This window comes from Cervus elaphus, chromosome 9 (assembly GCF_910594005.1).
Source record: "Cervus elaphus chromosome 9, mCerEla1.1, whole genome shotgun sequence".
NCBI classification, from domain to species: domain Eukaryota; kingdom Metazoa; phylum Chordata; class Mammalia; order Artiodactyla; family Cervidae; genus Cervus; species Cervus elaphus.
In genome coordinates, this window is record NC_057823.1 from 95,601,250 (window position 1) to 95,614,860 (window position 13,611).

At 40.3% G+C, this 13,611-nt stretch overlaps 1 long non-coding RNA gene across 1 annotated transcript in view; it reads left to right on the plus strand.

Annotated features, from left to right (window-relative positions):
* Positions 1-4,382: 4,382 nt before the first annotated feature.
* The window catches only part of LOC122700633, a 31,808-nt gene continuing 22,579 nt past the window's right edge, over positions 4,383-13,611 (plus strand). The window contains exon 1 of the long non-coding RNA XR_006342841.1: positions 4,383-4,569. This is a non-coding gene — a long non-coding RNA (uncharacterized LOC122700633). The remainder of the gene's footprint in view (positions 4,570-13,611) is intronic.

Below are 13,611 nucleotides of genomic sequence, written 5' to 3' on the forward strand. Positions count from 1 at the left end.
AGCCCAAATTTAATCACTCTACAATGATCATTAAAAGAAAGAATGAAGGGAATTAAGCTATTGCAAGAGTTTGCTTCAGTCACTAATCATTGGGTCAGATTTCCAAAGGATGTTTGATCTCAGGACTTTAAAAACCTACAGTATAGGCTTTTCATTTATCTGGGGGTTTAAGGATTATTGTCTTCTCTTAGGTTCTATATATAGCTTCTGATTGTTCCTCATCTCTGTAATGAAATTAAATTCTGAAAGCAGCCAGGAACTCTTAAGAACAGAAGCTATTTCTTCTCTAACATTTATTGATCGTGACTCACATAGGAAATATAAAATGACCAATGAGCCTTCAGCTCATGACTTAGAATTGGTAATATAGTGGTGGCTGATTGCTGTGGAGAAATAAATCTTATGAGACAATTTCTAGCTTGTCCCAGAAGGAGCAAATCATTTCAGCTCAGTTGCTATGCGAAAGCTGGAGCTAACTTTACCAAAGACGTCAGCTGGGTGCAATGCACATAGTATTGGGCCTGATGCTAAAGAAATTCTTTTTCTATGGACACATGGTTTTCTCTAACATTAAGGTTTAATCTCAGAAGTGAAGTCCATGAACTAAATCAACCTTTAAGCTAGAAATAGTAATAAGTAAGTGCTAGAGTTGGCTTCATAAATATCATGGCTCTGACCCAGGGTGAAAACACCACTAGATATGTGAGTTTGATTGACTAGAAAAGAGTTTAGGAATCATTAAGTGCTGTATTTAAAGAAAGCATTGAGAACAAACTAAACTAGGAGGTATCTTCATTTTAGACTGAAAAGCAAGGCCTTTTTCTCAAGGAAGAAAAAGCAGAATTTGCATTGTGCAGGCAGTTGCCATTTGCTGACTCATCTTTTGTGGAACCCTCTAGAAGGAGATGGTATACTGCAGGGAGAAGCACTAGCAGGTAGAGTACATTAGCCCTGATGGAGAAGGAGCATGTAGTGCTGTTTGCTGAATTCCAAGCAGTCATTGTCCAATTGTGTCTCTTTGTGAAATGCCTCATTACGCAGGAGATATAAATTGGTTTTCCTCCACAAAGAGATTGTATTTCTGGTATTTCACAAATTGCATCATATGCAGTGTACCTCAGTAATTTTTATAACCTGATGCTCTTAACTGTCTGCTTCTGTGCTTGTGTCTAGCTGACAGGTCACAGAATCTAAAATGTAGTAATGGCGGTTGTTTTCAGAAATTCCATAGCAGCCAGTAAAGAGAACATTAAAGCTAACTGACAATGCTAAATTCATAGGATAGTAAAATACATGGGGTTGAGCATGGGGCCCTTGGGTTGATTCTTTCCAAAGTCAGTAATGGTAAAAATAGCAGCTAAGTGAGGCACCCATTCGACAAATAGCTTTACACTCACAGTCACATTTAATTATCCCAGCAACGCTCCAAGGAGTATTTATGCCCCCCATCCTTCAAAATAGGAAAGAAAGTCTCAAGGTCTTATTGAGGTAAAGTGGCATTGCTATTATTTAAATCTGGACCTGTCTCAACCCAAATCCATGCTACTTTCTCCTACATTTGATTGCCTCATGAAGGTTCAGATTCCTTTCTCCTCTCATATTATTTTAACATAACTTTTTGGAAGAAAAGAAGAGAGATGTTAGGGTTTTGTTTTGTTTTGTTTTTCCCAGAACACAATAATTTTGTTAATTTTTCAGAGAAATGTAAGCAACATTATTTTGGCCAGATCTAAGTTGCTCCCAAGCATTCTGTACATTTTCTGGATTATTATTGGACCTTTTATCCATGTGCTATACTAGGGCTTGCCACAAATATTTATAGGTGTAATGAGGAAATAACCACTGCTGCTTCAAGGGGTAGTGTTCTGATACCAGCCTGTGTGTGTGTGTCTGTGTGTTTTCTCGGCACACCTTTCTGTGGGAAAGAGGCAACTTCTCTTAGTCAGACCGTGGAGTCTTTCTACTCACTGACTAAGTGTCTATCATTGAACAAGTTTCAAACAGTCTGGGAAAATAGTTTAGTGAGATTCCAATCTTGTCAATACACAAGTCTAGTTTGTCTTTTACACACATAATCTGGAAAGAATTATGTGAGAATTATAACAATAGTTACCATTGACTAGTAGGATTCCAAGTGTTTTTTTTTTCTCTTTGGTGTTGTCCAAATTTCCTAAAATAAATGGGTATCACTAATATAATGTATTCCAAAGTGATATTTTTAATGGACATGAAAATTCCCAAAGCATAGAATGAGTGGCTGGAGGCACAGATATATAGCATGAAGCCTGTTGGTATTATACCGTCTCTTGTTTATGAATGTGATCACTAATAATAAAGATCTTTGATATCACCTTTGCCACTTTTCAGAGGCTGAAAAAATCAACTGATCTCAAAAAAAGAAAAAAAATGGCAAAGTTGAAAGAGTTTTCCGTGGAGTTAATCGTTATGAACCAGTACCATTTAGCAAGCAAATATTATCCCTTCATATGGCTTTGTGTTTGTATTCCCTTTGTACAAGGATTGCTTCTAGAGATAAGAAATCGTGGCATCATTTTGGTTATCTATTTCCATGGCAACACTTGGATTGAGGGAAGAGCTCTTGGTGCCTTTGCTACGTATCGTGTGCAATTTTCATGGACACAGGGCCTTTCTAAGTTAGTGAGATTAATTTCCTCTTATTTGTTGTAAATATCTGAAGCAGAAGTGAGATACAATTTTGACTTTCAGAACTTCTGTTTATGTCAGCAATTCCATGAACGGCAACAAAGAGCACCAACTAGCGCTGTGAAAAATAACTCGTTTTTCATGAAAGCTCTCTCTTAAAAAGATTTCACAACAAAATTCTTTTTAGGATTACTACTTACAGTGTGACAATGAGGGTGTTTTCAGTTTTCTAGCTAAGTTTCTACATTTCTCTCTCTCTCTCTCGTACATACATATACACTTTATAAAATATAATATGAATTCTCCTTTAACCTCTACTGAAATAGGAGAGGCCAAAATTTTGTCCAAAATTCTCTCCTTATAGTGTTTTCCTGGTAAATGCTTGAAACTAGCGACAAAATTGTACAGAGAGTTAGGAGGCAGAATTATTTTGCCACAGCCTCTGTTATCTTGGGCAGTTTTCCTCATCCGTCTGTCCTTCCAATTCCTCATCAGTAAAATCATCTAAGCTAATAAAAGTCAGGAAAATCACTTTGAAAGAAGAGTATTAAATAGAAAATAGAAAAGTAAGATTGCCTCTATCCCCACTCCAACACAACTTTTGTTCCTGTTTCCACCACATATGCAGGGTTCATAGAAGGAAAGAAAGAATGAAAGAGGTCACCTCATTGCTGGCCAAGTACACATATGATCCCCCAAGCAATTTTCAGGTTATTGTTCACTTCAGGTTCAAGCAATGTATTTATAGCCCCCACACATCCATACAACTTGGGTGATATAAGCTGGTTTATCTAATGGCCCATTAAATTTGTACCCACCAAATTACATTACTTTGCCAACAAAGGTCTGTCTAGTCAAAGCTATGGTTTTTCCAGCAGTCATGTATGGATGTGAGAGTTGCACTATAAAGAAAGCTGAGTGCTGAAGAATTGATGCTTTTGAACTGTGGTGTTGGAGGAGACTCTTGAGAGCCCCTTGGACTGCAAGGAGATCCAACCAGTCCATCCTAAAGGAAATCAGTCCTGAACATTCCTTGGAAGGACTGATGCTAAAGCTGAAACTCTAATACTTTGACCACCTGATGCAGAGAACTGACTCCTTGAAAAAGACCCTGATACTGGGAGAGATTGAAGGTGGGAGGAGAAGGGGACAACAGAGGATGAAATGGTTGGATGGCATCACCGACTCAATGGACATGAGTTTGAGTATACTCCTGGAGTTGGTGATGGACAGGGAGGCCTGGCGTGCTGCAGTCCATGGGGTCGCCAAGAGTCAGACACAACTGAGCGACTGAACTGAACTGAACTGAAATTTATCTTGACATTCAGGGATGTAGGTCTAGTTTCAGAGTAAACAACAACCCCTCTCTACTTTTTTTTTTTTTTGTTCTCCCTAATATTTTTTAGGAGGAAGGGGAATTTGTTACAGGGTACCAGAGAGTTCATAGGCTTTCCAAGAGGGCCAGACTCTGAAGAGCAGTGTATTTTTTTTTCTGGGGACTGCAAAATCGGGGGGAATATCAGGCACAGGTGGCATTCTGCTGGTTCAGCCAACTGGACCCTGGCTGTCATCTGGGAAATCCAGGAAAGACACAGACTGACCCGGCCTTGGGAGGTCACTCTAACCTGCCTGAGTCAAGAACAGGCACCTGAACCAATGAAACTTAACCTGCCCTTTGGCCCTCCAGTAAAACTCAGGGGCCTCGGGGCAATCTGGTTGCAGTCTCTCATCTAGGGCTTTCTGGTGTTACTAGAATGTCCCCAAGCTCTCCCAGCTGGTGAGCGTCAGCGAAACCCAGCATTCCAGCCCGGGGTCTGTGCTCTGACGCCCCAAGTGTGGTTTGAACGAGCCGTATCTGCGTCACTAGGCTTGTTACCTCACCTTCTGGCCCACGTTTCGTGACAGGTAAGAGGAGAGTAATACCCCCTTCACCTACTTTAGAGGCTGGTTGTGAAAGTCTTTGACGAAATTTTTAACTGCTCTGCGGAAGAGTGAGGCTATTCAGGGTAGTATCGTGAATCTGCCAAGAAGTCCATCTTAGGCTGCTTCAAGGACTCTTTATATGAATGACCTCCCTGCACCTTTGCTGTGATCAGCACTTCTTTCATGAGTGATGGTGATTGTAGAGCGTAACATTTTTTCTCTCTTAAATATTTTTTTTTGACAAAATGCCAAGTTGGGAACTCTGTTGATACTTTTCTTTTTTTGTAATTTTAGTTAGTCTATGAAATCAAAGCCTGCAATCCACCATGTGAAAATGGTTGGAAAACTATAAAAGTATAAAAAAAAATGAGGTGTTAGAATTTTCTTAAGCAGAAAATACTTCCTGAGAAAACTCCTGTTTGAAGGGGAAAAGGTTATGCTTATTGGCCAGAAATGTAAATATCTTTACTGTCTCCTGTATTAATTGCAATTGTGGGGTTGTTGGGAAGGAAGAGAAGGATTCAAGGAGACCATTAGTTCCTTGTGCCCCATGAGGTACTACCAGAATGCGTCAGGACCCTCTTCAGGTCCCATTCCTCAGGCACTCTGAACTTCCTGGTTATAAAGCAAATCCTGAAGGTGAAATTTGGGGCTTCCCTGGTGGCTCAGATAGCGGGGAAAGAATCTGCCTGCAGTGTGGGAGACCTGGGTTCCATCCCTGGGTTGGGAAGATCCCCTGGAGAAGGGAAAGGCTACCCACTCTGGTATTCTTGCCTGGAGAATCCCATGGACAGAGGAGCCTGGCAGGCTACAGTCCATGGGTCACAAAGAAGGTGAAATTTACCTTTATGTCATTCTTCCCTTTCTGCTGGGCAAGTGCCTTATTCTACAAGGTGAAGAGGAAAGATTTCTTTCCTCCATTGATTGCTTTTGGCGATTCTATTGTAGGAGAATACCTGTTTTAAGTGAAAATAGATGTTACCATTTCTTATACAGACATTGAGAAAGAAGATAAAGCCTTTTAAGCATTGTTGATTTTTAAAGCATCCTTTTAAAATGACCATCTCAGTGCACAAAAACTTTTCTCCACTAAAAAGTATCTATTTATCTTTCACCACAGTAAAGGCCCCATTTGTAATAATATGCACTAAATAGTTTTGGCAATTTTGTTTGCAACTGCTCTATAGAAAAGAAAGTTAATAAATAAGTTACTTGAGCAGATCCGAAATTCCCCCATGGCTGTAATGTTTGAAGTTTGAAAGGGTGTCACTCAATAACTTGCTGCTCAGAATTTGTTGTTGTTAGTCACTGAGTCAAGTACGACTCTTTCGTGGCCCTATGGACTGTAGCTCTGCCAGGCTCTTCTGTCTGTGGGATTTCCCAGGCAAGAATACTGGAGTGGGCTGCCGTTTCCTTCTCCAGGGGATCTTCCTGACCCAGGGATCTAACTAGTATCTCCTGCTTGGCAGGCAGATTCTTCACCACTGAACCACAAAGAAAGCCCACTGCTTAGAACAGATGCCCTCAAAAATGAGAATCAGTTTTAACCCTTCTATAAATCGCATAGCGTAAAAACTATGCCTATGGACTGAATCAAGTTTCTATTTCTTTGCAATAAGTATGCCCTGACAACATACGGAACGTTAACAATGGAAGGAAATAACAGGAATCAGCCAGTCAGCCTCCTCGTTTTAAGAATCTGAGACACTGCCTGATGTAGTTGAAAGTATGTCGGTTTTAAAGCCAAGCAGACAGATCTGCCCAGGCTGGGCTCAGCCATTTGGCAGCTGTGACGCCTCAGGATGTCATTTTGTCACTCACACCCCAGCTTTCTTATCTGTGAAGTGAGGATAATAATATCCTGAGATAACCCAAGTCCCAGAAAGCTGGGAAGCTAAGCGGCTTTCACAATTAGTTTAACCTTCAGAGTCCAGATTAGAAAGCAAGGATGGGATGCTGTTTCCCTGCACGATGAGAACATGACCAGTTAACAAAGATCTTGTCGCTGAAGGAACAGGTCATGTGATCACACAACTGCTTTTTTTCTGTGTTCTGGCCCTTCTTGGTTTCTAGTGAACTGGGAGTCTGCACCTCTCGTACGGAAGTCCTGAGAAGTGTTTAGCATCTGTAACAAATGACGCCTTGACTTCACAGGCATTCGAGGCAGGGAACACCTTGGTTCCTCATACTCAGTGACCTATCCATGAAAGAATTCCTCCTAATTAAATGACACCTAATATGGAAAGTTCGCCTCTGAGAACCTGGCACTGGAATTTCAATGAACTTCATTTCCTCCCTGCCTTTCTCTCTCTCTCTCTCTCTCTCTCTCTCTCTCTCTGGAGGATGGTAACATGAAAGGCAGAAAGCTCAAGCAGCTGGGGCTTGCTTATTTCCTGTCTTTCAATCCACTGTCCCGCTGCCTTAGAGAAAGGACCTCCCTACCCCTTTCCGCCCAACCCCGACTTACCCAGGCTGGACCATGTGTCACAGCCCTTATTTGGTGTTGACTTTGGCAGAGGTGAACTTCTTTGCACTCAAGTGCTATAAATTTTGCAAACACAGTGTTAAGTGACAGCCATACGCTCGACCAGCAAAGCCTGGGATGTTGTGGAGGAGGCTCGACAAGATCAGTCTCAGAAGAAGGCAGTGCCAGGCCGCTGGGCACCTCACCCTGGAGGAGCCTGGGTCTCCTGATCACAGCTCTCTGCCTTCACGTTAGGCATCCATTCAACTCATCTGTGTGGGGCCCGGTCCCGGGCACCTGGCATGTGTCACTGGCCCAAACAGTTATGTTCCCTGACTTCAGCGCTTTCTATCAGATTAGAAACGAGAACCCAATAAGCTGCAAATCAACATAACTGCCTGTGCAGGATAAAGGTAGCTTTCGTAAATAGTGTGAGGAAGAAACACGTGGCTCATTCTTTTACATTTGGTTATTCCGTTGGAGAAGGGAATGGCAACCCACTCCAGTATTCTTGCCTGGAGAATCCCCATGGACAGAGGACCTTGGTGGGCTACAGTCCATGGAGTCGCAAGGAGTCGGACACGACTGAGTGGCTAACACTATTACACTACACTATTCTATACCATTCGTAAAAAAAGACTGTCTTTCCCCCCCATTTAATGTTCTTGATACTCATAAAAATCAGTTCACCATAAATGTATGAGTATATTCCTGGATTTTCAGTTCTCTTCCAGTGGCCTGTATTACCATGTCTATGCCAGTACCACATTCTCTTGATCACTTAGACTTGTAGTTAGCTTTGAAATCAGGAAGGGGATGTCCTCCAACTTTGTTCTTCTTTGTCAAGATCGTTTCGGCTATTCTGCATCCCTTGCAGTTGAAAATTTAATAGGGATTGTATTTAATCTTAAACAATTAATCTTAAAAAAGATTAAAATTAATCTTAAAGATTAATGTTCATGGTATTACCATACTAACAATAGTAAGTCTTAACAATTGATTTATTCAGATCCTCTTTAATCTTTTTAAACAATGTTTTGTAGTTTTCTGTGTATATACAGTTGTTCATTTAAGTGGTTTTTTTTTCTCTTTTGATGCTATTGTAAATGGAATTTTTTTCTTGGTTTTCACATTAAGTGTCTTCTCTTATGTAAAACTTTCCCTGACCTTTACTCCCCCAAGTGAGAGCAAATAATTCTCCACTCAATGCTCCCTGTCTACCCACCATATATCCATATTATAATACCCACTGTAATACACAAAATGGCCCACATCTGTGAAATGTCAATTTCCCTTACCTGTAGGAAGAGATCATGTTCTATTCACCCTTTCTTGTTCAGTTTAGTTCAGTTCAGTTGCTCAGTCATGTCCTACTCTTTGCGATCCCATGGACTGCAGCTCACCCAGGCTTCCCTGTCCATCACCAACTCCCAGAGCTTGCTCAAACTCATGCCATCCGACCATCTCATACTCTGTCGTCCCCTTCTCCTCCTGCCCTCAATCTTTCCCAGCATCAGGGTCTTTTCAAAGGAGTCAGTTCTTCGCATCAGGTGGCCAAAGTATTGGGAGTTTCAGCTTCAACATCAGTCCTTCCAATGAATATTCAGGACTGGTTTCCTTTAGGATCTGGAGAAGGGAATGACAAACCACTTCAGTTTTCTTGCCTTGAGAACCCCTGAGTACTTACTTAGGGGCAGTCATACAATAGCAACCCAGTAAATGTTTATAGAAAATATCAAAGAGGAAATAATTTCCACCACTGAGGCTTTTAAATGAGACTGGGCAGATCAGTTAGGACTGCTGGGGAGAGGGAAGATTGGGGAGTGAGTCTGGAGATGAAGGTGACAGAGGCTGGCGCTGGTCTCCCACTATCCACACAAAGCAAGCAGCAAGGTGAGGGTGATTCTGCCAGTGTTTGAAGATGATTGATAAGTTGCTTATATCAGGGGGGTGTCAGCCTGGAGAGTTCCTTCCAGGAACTTGCTTACGTATGATTACGTATGGTTACGTATGGGAGGTGAGTCTGGTGTGTGTTAATGTGTGTAGAAATAGGGAAGAATGTGAGAAGTGTTGGGAATTCAGAATTTTTGAGATGTAGTAGCTGGTTAAATCTGAAGAAGAGGAGGAAATCAATGGTTTTAAATTTTGATTATGAGAGGCCAAGAAGATGGAGAGAAATCGCCTAGTTTTGGGATGAAGCTAGGGATGAAAGTTTGATGGTCTTGGCAATTTTAGCAAAAGGCTTCCCTTCACTCAGAAACACAGTCTCCACTGATCATTCTGGGAGATAGCATCTTGAGTCTTCACTTTCATAAGCTCTATTCCTCTCTGTTAAATCACAGCTAGTGTATATCTCGTCTCTTAATTTTCCAGCCATTTAGAACAACTCATGACTCATCCTGATTCCTCCAGTCTGAAAATGTAGAGGAATTATTTCTTTATTCCCTTAATGTGTTTCTGAGTTCAGGCTAGCCTGGTAGTGTAAATTCCTTGAGCATGCCAAACATGATAATGTATATACTATGTTTGTGTTGTCTGACTACATAATGAACTTATCTTCTGTAAGGACACAAAGCAGTGTTTTGATGTTGAAAGAATGTGCTGATTTTTTTTTTTTTAGCAGAGTAGGCATGTTCCATTTAGCTCCTTACTGTACTTTTTAAATCAATTTAACCTTTATAATAGAATCAGAATGAATAAAAGGGCTTCAGGTCTTGGTTCTTTTATTCATTGACCTATGCACATTATCTAGGTTTCATGAAAGTCAATTTCTACAGTGTAGGGTTGTTGTAAAGATTATGTGAAATTATGCATGAGTATATCAAGTCCCTTACAGAGAGATGCTTACACACATATTTTCAAAATATGTGTATTAAGTTCTTCCATTCCTTCTTTTTCCAAATATGGCATGCTTTCCACCCTTAAACTTCAGATAAACCGAGTCAAGTGGAATGGGCTTTTACCTTGAAATAGGGAACCAGAGAGCTGGGGTTGGAGAGGATAGAAGCAGTCTCATTTCCTGAACATTAAGGGCCTTTCCATTCTGAATCTTACTAGTAAAAAAAAAAATCAGTAGTGCTCCCTCTGAAGTGAAATATATTGTACCCAACATAGCTTACATTTTTGACCAATTTCTGGTATATCCTACCAAGGCTATAATTTTTTTGTCCTTTTGAGCTTTTACGTTCATTAAACCTCAAGGGTGAGACCTACAAAACTATGTGTGATTAAAAACAAACATTTGCATTCTGACTGCTCAGCAATTTAGAGGATTCAGAAGAGCACTGGGCAAGGTGTCTTTACTTAAAAAACTCACTGTCTATTTGGAAGGATAAATCTTGTGTAATGACAACGAATCAGTAATTTAGCACTAAATGTTGTGATTCAGACTTTAGGTATCATAGAAATTCTGACAAGAGGATTATTTTCAGAGGCTTTATGGCTAGAAGGAGACCTTAAACTCTAGGTAGAATATGACACATTAGGTGGGTGGATTTCCTATGAGAAAGAGCGCCTGAAGCATGGAAAAGCATGATAGCAGAGTCACTGTACCTGGTAGGAGATTTAAAACATCTTGACCAAAGGGAAGCTTTTGTGATGGGAGTTATGGGGAATTGATAGGAGCTAGAATCAATTCATACAGACTTTGCTATTTTCTTTGTTTCCAAATCTAAACTACCTGTTTGTTTTGTTTTTGAGGGGGAGAGATGAGAATGTCTAGAAGGAACAAATATTACTAGCACCCATTGAAAGAAGACTTAGCTACAACCAGTCTCTGAGTTGATTGGGAACTAAGGACTCTTTACGAGATCAAGAAGACTATTTATAAAATCACATTTGTTTCTGTCCTAGTGGGTCTCAGGGACAGATGTCCACTGCCAATTCCACTAGCTGCTCCAAGACTGGGCTGCTGTCATTCTCTTGCCTCTTTGAAATAGTAAATGATTTTTATTTGTGCTTAGTGAAAAAATTGCTTCTGCTTCAGGCTGAAGATTCTTTAACTTGGCCCATAAGAGATAAACTTGGACAGCTTAATTTCCCCCTACTTTTTACATCAACTCATCCTCCCTCCTGCTTCCTAAGACCCTGGTCAATAACTAATATTTAATCTTGGCAGTGTCAAACTCTGCTTGGTACAAGTACACAGCCACATGTCAGGAGCAGGGTTTTGAAAGCCAAAAACACTTAAATGCCTGACTTGACCTCTCTATGACTCAAGTTTCCTTATCTGCAAAAGGATTATAATAATAGTACTAGCAATGTCACTTCTTAACTAATATCTTAAACTTGCAAGAAATTAAGATTTTTTTCATTATTTCATCAAGGTCTATGTTAAAACTGCCACCAAAATGGGAAAAGGAAGGATCATCTCTTGACCAGTGAGATATACTTTTGCTTCTCCTGCATTGGCAAACGAATTCTTTACCACTCTGCCACCAGGGAACCCTCTTCCTGTTCCTCCTCTAATAGACAATTAATATGAGTGGTTTCCTTTGTGTCTTCCGTAGATTTTGTCATGTCCAACTCTTGGTAACCCCATGGAGTGTAGGCCACCAGGCTCCTCTGTCCGTGGGATTTCCCAGGCAAGAATGCTCTAGTGGATTGCCATTTCCTTCTCCAGGGGATCTTCCTGACCCAGAAATCAGACCCGTGTCTCCTGCTAGGCAGGTGGATTCTTTCCCACTGAGCCAGCTGGGAAGCCCATAGATATTAATACTTTTATATAGTGCTAATACTTTTTATTAGTATTAAGTATTCATATAATACTCATACTGTTTCTTTTTTCTCCCCTTTTAGCCAAAGAGCTGCCTCTTTCTTCATATTGCTCTGAACTTTGCATTTTATACTTTGGAGAACATTCCATAGTAGTACAAGAAGAACTTCCCCATTGTTTTTGATAGTAATATGCTCCATAATTTATTTAACAAATGCCATATTGATAGAAATTTAGGTTGCCTCCAAAATATTCTCATTAGATGCGAAACTTCTTTTTTTTCATTTATTTTTATTAGTTGGAGGCTAATTACTTTACAATATTGTAGTGGTTTTTGTCATACATTGACATGAATCAGCCATGGATTAACATGTATTCCCCATCCCGATCCCCCCTCCCACCTCCCTCTCTACCCGATCCCTCTGGGTCTTCCCAGTGCACCAGGCCTGAGCACTTGTCTTATGGGATGCGATACTTCTATTAAAAACTCAGAGATCATTTTGCATATATGCAAATATGTCTATAATATATAATTCTAGAAATTATGTGAGTCAAAAGTTAGATGCTCTTGTAATTTTGATAGCTATTGATGTAAAAACAGGATAATAGCACAGTTTAATGATGTAAATAAATATCTTTTCTCTCTGAGCATCTTCCCTATTCAGATAACACAGTTTTACAGGAGTGAACAAAGTGTAATCTTTAAGAGAAGCTGAGCAGTTGGCCGATGATGTCTGGGGTTATCCCAACATCAGTTGTACTAACGCTATAGTGTAATTTTACTACTATGTTTACAATGTGCTGAGTGTGATCCTAAACACTTGGCGTTTCTTTTCTCAGTTAATTTTTGTAGCAACCATATTAGATAAGTTCCATTTCACAAATGAGAAAGGAAGGCCCCCAGAGGCCAGGTAGCTTGCCCAAGTCTACTCAGCTAGAACATTCACACAGCTACTCAGAGAGGGTTTCATATAACCCCAAATTTCTGAAATGTGGCTTTCCAGCCCTCCATTGTTCCATTTGAAATAATCCCAATCCAGGAGTAAATAAATGCAGCTTCTTAGGACACATCTTTCCAGTAAATTCCCCTGGTGAGCTGTTGTAGATCAGTAACCAAAGGAATTTCAAGACCATAAAGTAACATTAATCACATAAAGACTGGCCCAGCTTTATGAACCTTGAAGAATTATGGTAACAATATCTCCCCAAAAGAATAACCCCAAAATATACACAAAGAGCTTATTTTTCTCATCTAAATACAAATTTTTATTTTTTATTAATAACTAGTTGATGTTATTTTTGAAAAGCTATCTTACAAGATAAATAAGATTTACTATTTAAGCAAAATATGATAATGTAGTATTCTGTCTGCATGAGTAAATTTAAAAACTTAAACTTATGTACAGGGTTCCTAGTGTGAAGAAACGTGTGAATGGCCCTTACAGAGAGATGACCGGCCCTCTGGGTCACCACTGTGTTTTATAAAGCCTTGATGCAGACCTGAGACAGCTCTGGGTGGCCCGAATGGACCACCGCCTTCCCTGAGTGGATGGAGTGTCGGGCAGAGTGCAGGGCTTGGCCATGGAGAGTTCAGGTCCTTTACTGGTGTTTCACGATGCACAGCAGTAAGTAACGCCTTACCAGGCCCTACACCTCAATTGCTTCTCTTCCTTTGATTACAAAAAAAAAATCCTTTTACATCCTTGAGAATTTCCCTAAGACTGCCCCAGAGACCTTTGGTATTTTGTACCAGACATTGTCAGGTGGGAAGTACACAAGGCAACTCCTTTATTTTTGGATCAGTAGGTTCAACCCCTCTGTTCGGGTGTAGCCAGAAAGAACATTA